Source organism: Microcebus murinus, chromosome 25 (genome assembly GCF_040939455.1).
Source record: "Microcebus murinus isolate Inina chromosome 25, M.murinus_Inina_mat1.0, whole genome shotgun sequence".
In the NCBI taxonomy this organism is placed as follows: domain Eukaryota; kingdom Metazoa; phylum Chordata; class Mammalia; order Primates; family Cheirogaleidae; genus Microcebus; species Microcebus murinus.
In genome coordinates, this window is record NC_134128.1 from 21069082 (window position 1) to 21075081 (window position 6000).

A 6000-nucleotide genomic window follows, 5' to 3' on the forward strand; every position below is an offset into this window, starting at 1 on the left:
TTAAACCACCCATATTCAGATTATCAGGGGTATTTTTTTTAAATTCAGATTCTTAGGCCCCTCGACCTATTGAATCAAAAATTTTAAGGGTAAAGTCAGGGAATCTTTAACAACCTCCCAGGTAATAAATGTGCTAAAATAGGAGAACCACTATTTTGTAGCATGTCATGGAAAGTTCCAGAAAACACCATCACGAGAAAGTATAGAAACACACTTTCCCCTCCATTGCTACAAAACGGGGTTCTTTTCTTTTGTTCACTGTCTGTCTTCCCCACCACTAAAAACTCCTTTCCTGTTTTGGGTCTCCCACCTGTACCTTGTTCTTCACCCTAGTGACAGACCAGAATGGCTTTTGTAGGGCAAGAGCAAAAGGGAAGGGGAGCTCGAGCTTCATCTGCTCTATACCTTGTTTCACCTTCCCTGCTCTCACTTGAGATATTCCCCCCTCAACCCATCCCAGCGCCCACGTTCCCCCTGCAGATCTCTGTCCCAATCCCACCGTCAAAACACCTGGCTCAATGACACTGAAATAAAAGGAATTTTATTTGCATCTGTTTTCTGTCCAAAGACCCACCCATCTATCGTCCACTTGTCTACATTTATCTACTACACCTAAGTGGGAAAATAAGAAAGACAGAGGCAGCTTTGCAGAAATGAATCTTTTTTTTAAAGCCCCTTTCTGTTTCATTATTATTAAGGCCATAGTCAAATTCCCAAGGGAAGGAAAGTGACTGGAAGCAAAGGACATAACAAAATCAAGGAAAAACAAGAAGTCCAATTCTTGTACTGCTCAGAATAGAGAGGTGGTCAGAGAATCCATGCCGGGCCACTCTGGGCTCCTGTTAGTAAGAGGCCCCTCACCTCCACCCTGTCCCCAAATTCCTTCCTTCATAGTCCCAGCGCCCAGTTCCTACTAATGACATCACACCATCACCAGACTCTAAGCTGCAGCTTAACAGTCTGACTGGGGGAGAGCGGTGGGGTTAGAGTGTGAGGTGAGAGGTCAGCAGGGAGGAAGAGATTCAACTCCAGATGGTGGAGAGGCGGGAAGCTGTCAGATGCAGAAGGACATTTGCTGTGCCGGGCTTAGTTAGGCTCATGTCCTGAAGACATGGAAAGCCATTGAATGGTAGCAAGTGGGGAAATGACACCCCGATATTTTCAGTTTAGGAAGATCTCTTTATCTAATCTTCCTAAAGTGAAGATTACCTGTTATGTACCTGGCACTTAGTAGGTTCCAATAGATGAGAACATTAATGCTGAGATTCAGCATTAAGTTTGTGGCCCGAACTAGTCACCTGACCTTATGTTTTCCTTTAATGCATAAAGTCACAGTCTATTACTTAAACAATAGCATTTAATTTAAAATATATGCCGAGAACAAAAGACCTATTTTTGTACATCTGAAGGAGACAGCCAGTTTTGTTTATTCAATCACTTGCCTCCCATTGGTTGGAATAACACATTTGTTCTCTTTAGAGGGTATTTTTCAGGTGAGTTTGTCCTTATGGAGGGACTTTGTATATTGTGGAATGTGCTGTAGATTATGTTAGAGGCTTACTACCTGGGGACAGGAATCACGGAAATAATTCTGAATAATGTCAGAATTTAACACTGGAGAGACAGCTCATGACTGTTGATGTTGTTCCAAACACACCCAGGGGTTAAAGTACTGCGGCTTCTGGTACTTTGGAGAGTCTAAGAAACCCCTGCAACTCAGATTGGAATTTTAAATACTTGGCTGTTTTCAAGAATAGGCAGGGCAGTTGATGGATCATCCTCATTACTCATTATTGCAACCTAAGATTGACATTACCAGATTCAATTCCAAATGGTTTTTAGTTGTTTCCAAATAAATAGAAAATTTAACTCAAAAATTAAAGATATTTTTATACTGATGCAAAAACAATCCCACACATTTTTAAGAATTCTTACGAAGTACAAGTTACTGTTCTATTTCTCAAAGGGAGTTGACTAATAAAGTATGGTTCCTGCCTTTTGCCTCCCAGCTTTTCCTAAGGCAGATAAAATATGGTTTGAATGGTGTGAAATGACGTCCCTCAGGACTTGCATACAATTTCAGGATGTTTCCGAAGCTGTTACCGCACCATGTTGCACATTGTGGCGTATCTTGTAGAACCTCCCTAAGTTATCTTAATCGAGGGGCTCATACTCAATTGGATGCATAAATCCAAGCGGATATGTTAGAAACCTGTTACATTACTTTGTAGCCATTCTTCCATGTGTAGTGAGAAAATATGTGCGCCTCCCTCTCATCCACTCTGCCTGTCATTCCTGGCAACTTTGTGAACACTTTGTACCCTGTGAAAGAAAAAAAAAAAATCTATTTTTAGGGATATATGATGTTGACAGAATTATATCCAGAGGAATTTAAAGCTTTTTTTTTTTTTTTTAACCTTTTTGGTTCTGGGCACAGTTTCTTTAGTGCATCAGTAAGTGAAAAATGAGCACGGGAAACTTCTGACAGTAGAATAAGACTGAGAAGAGCCCTCGCCTCAAAGCCAGCGATTAGATCCTACTGTACAAACAGAGAAATGTCTGTGAACTCCTCACCTTTGAAAGGTAAACACTGAGAAGGAAATACTCCTCCCACGTGCTTCGAAGCATTCACCTTGTAAAAGGAAAAAGGGCTTCTTTAAAGAGCTCTTCATGCAGAGAAAAGAGGAAGTTCTTTGAAGTCCAGGCTAATTTTGGGTCACCGTGAAACCAGCCATGCTTCTACCTACAAGATCCGCTGACACTTAGGACCAAAGACACTAGATCCACAACCAGGTTACTTCGCCAGTATGAACAAAAAACGGTAAAATAAGAATCGCCAAGAAAGATACCAAAACCATCAGCCCCAAGAGGCAGCTCTCTTTCTAACCCAGGGGTCCTCAAACTTTTTAAACAGGGGGCCAGTTCACTGTCCCTCAGACCGTTGGAGAGTGCACACTCTGGTCCCAGGACAAGTCGGCTGCTAAGCAGGACAGGCAGCGGTGGCAAAAACACCCTGAGGGCCAGATAAATGTGCTAGGTGGCCCGCCTGTGGCCCGCGGACCGTAGTTTGAGGACGCCTGTTCTAACCTCTCTCAGCTCCTTCTGGTTCCTTAGCTAAAAGGGAAATCATCCATAGAGGAGAAAGTAATAAACAGATGAATTTAAGGGATCCAGGTAATGCGTTAATAATACTGTTTTGCTTTTGATTAATTTAATATTCACAGCTAGGATCCAAGAGTTAAGTAACCCTCTCATTTAAATTTAAATAATAAATTAAATAGCTTTTTGGAGGCTCTCTGGGAAGAGCTCCACAAAAGACAGCTGCAACATTCCCAGGAGAATGGGCCACTTGGAGTGTCCTATTGATTCCTCTGTTTGTCCAAATGGTTTGCCAGACCACAGCCCGACAGCCTACAGAGCTAATTCAATCTCTGATGCTATCTCTCCTGCAGAGATCCTGAGCCACTGTGTGCGGTTGCCATTCTTCCTCACAGTCACAGCCAGGAGAGGAGAACTTAAGGCACCTCGACGATCTACATGTAGGTTTAGATGTTTTGCACCAGCAACTTTAAAATAGAAGATTTAGAGCAGTGGAAAAACTAAATGCTTTTGTGACCTATAGTTCTCCAATTGTTGCTCTTGCTAGAAAGGATACATTTTATTGTGAAAAATAGAAAATACATCTGTGCTTCTAAATGCTACAGCAAGGCCAATTGGTTTGGCTGGCATGGAGCTGACAAGGACGAAGTTGTGGGAACTGTTTGCCACATGAGCTGGACAGTTTTGACTCCCATAAAATGACTGTCACCACAGAGTGTCCCTGTAAATCATGGCTAGATATTTCTCAATGTAGATAAATCTGAGCAAGTAGAATTGAAAACTGACATGATTTTTTATCATTTCATTGAAGCTTAGGCTATAAAGTCATGATGGGTCAATAGTATCATCTCTTTCTGGAAAAAAATACCAAACACTGTATGTAAATAATTCAATAGATATGTCATATGTTGCCTGGTGCTTGACAACTTCAAAGGAAAATTCTCAAAACCTTCTTCAATGTCCAGCCTGGCTTCAAATTTATGTGGATCATCTTCCTTACATCCTAAATCTGGGGAAAATAGTTGAAATCTACACAAAATAGTCATAGGACAAATAAAAATACATACTTCAGATAGCAGATAGGGCATATACAAAACATTCCATCTCAAGATGTGGTTCAGATTGTAGATATAAAGATTCGAGAAAGTTTTAACGAATTCAACAAATAGTTTGTTTTTGACTTATATGCCAGGCACCTTTGTGAAAATTATAGGTGAGGAGTTCAGATGAAAATATGGATGCCAATTCACAAAGGTTTACAAAAAGTAAGTTAGAAATACTCCATGGATATTTTTCTGAGCCTTTAAGGGTAATAATAGAAAGGGATTTGGTTACAGGTCGTTGCTCAAAATACTGACACTGTGACAGGTGAATACCAGCTAACCGGAACAACGATTTAGTCCTATGTGGCAATCTCATTAGGATTGTTTTATCTCTTACATCCAATTGTATTCCTGCTGTTGTGAAGTTGAAATCTGTATTTCACACACTTATTTTATCTCACGTGTGCCCTATAACATCTTTCGAGTGTAGATATTTTTACCCGGATTTTACAAATTAGGAAACAGCTTTAATAATTTTCTCACAGCAAAGTAACTAATGATTAGTAGAATCAAAACCTGAGCCCAGTTCACCAGAATCTCAATCCTGTCCATCCTTCCTATATCACTCCAGCTGCTGTATAAGCATTCCCCGAATGACAAATAGATCACATTCTCATACTTTATTTTGATATCTCGATTTTATCCCTATAGAAACAGTCTTATGAATGGCAGCTAAGCCCCTGTCTAGTTCAGGAAAGACAACTTAACCCATAATGTAAATGAATCATTGTAGACATGTTAGACAGAATTCTAGGATCTGGAAACCAGAGACTTGTGATGACAGCCCTTCAAACAACCAGAGGTTGTTTGCATTTTTTACAAAGGTGCTTAGTGTGCAGAATGAAGCTATGATTGGTGAAACTGCACATAGCATTTCAGAGGGAACTAGAAAACAAACAGCCGGTGTGGGGAGAAGATAGTCCATCACCGAGGTCACTTCCACCTAAGGTACTCCTGATTCTCATAACTTCTTGTCTTCTTCCACTTAAAAAAAAAAAATTCATTGCAAAACACAGCACATATATAGCAAAGTGCACAATATATAAATATACAACTCAATGAATTATCGTAAATTGAAAACCAGTGTAAACACCTCCATTTAAATGAATAGGTCATTGCCAGCCTTCTACTGCTTCTCCCTCCAAACCCTCCTGGACCCCAGGAGAACAATACTCTGCCTACGTTTACAGTGAGCGTATCCTTGCTATTCTTCATAGCTCTGCAGCCTAAGCATACTTAAAAATTTTAATAAAAGTTTTTCCCATTTGTTAAATTTTATATAAATAGGATCACGTGATAAGCATTGTTTAATGCCTAGTTCCCTTTGCTCAACCTTGTGACATTCAATACGTGTTTGAGCAGAGTGTGGATTCATTTATTTTCATTGCAATATGAATTCCACTGAACGAGTTTACCTACAATAGTGTTGATGATGTGATTTTTGCACGTGGTGAAAGGTAGAGATCAAATGTGATTTTTTTAAATTGACACAGTGCCATTTATTGAAAAGCCCTCCTTATCCCTACGGCTGTACCACTTAACAACATTAAGAATAAGTGTCCAAATAATCATACGATTATTTCTGAGCTTTCTATTTTACTCTATTCATATATCTTTGTGGCAGTACTAAACTGTCCTAACTATTGTGTCTTTACAAACATGTCTTGATATTCATTAGAGCAAGTCCTCCCATCTGGTTCTTCGTCAAATAGTCTAATTTTTGTTCTTCCTTTCATTTTAATAATTCAATTAGAATCACACACAGAGTTTGTGGTTTGATTAAAACTGGGGTCATTTG

General features: G+C 39.7%; 1 long non-coding RNA gene across 1 annotated transcript in view; it reads left to right on the top strand.

The window, feature by feature from the left end:
- The window catches only part of LOC142864356 (uncharacterized), a 43004-nt gene extending 38677 nt beyond the window's left edge, over positions 1-4327 (top strand). The window contains exons 2-3 of the long non-coding RNA XR_012914898.1: positions 2438-3174; positions 3453-4327. This is a non-coding gene — a long non-coding RNA (uncharacterized LOC142864356). The remainder of the gene's footprint in view (positions 1-2437; positions 3175-3452) is intronic.
- Positions 4328-6000: the final 1673 nt, after the last annotated feature.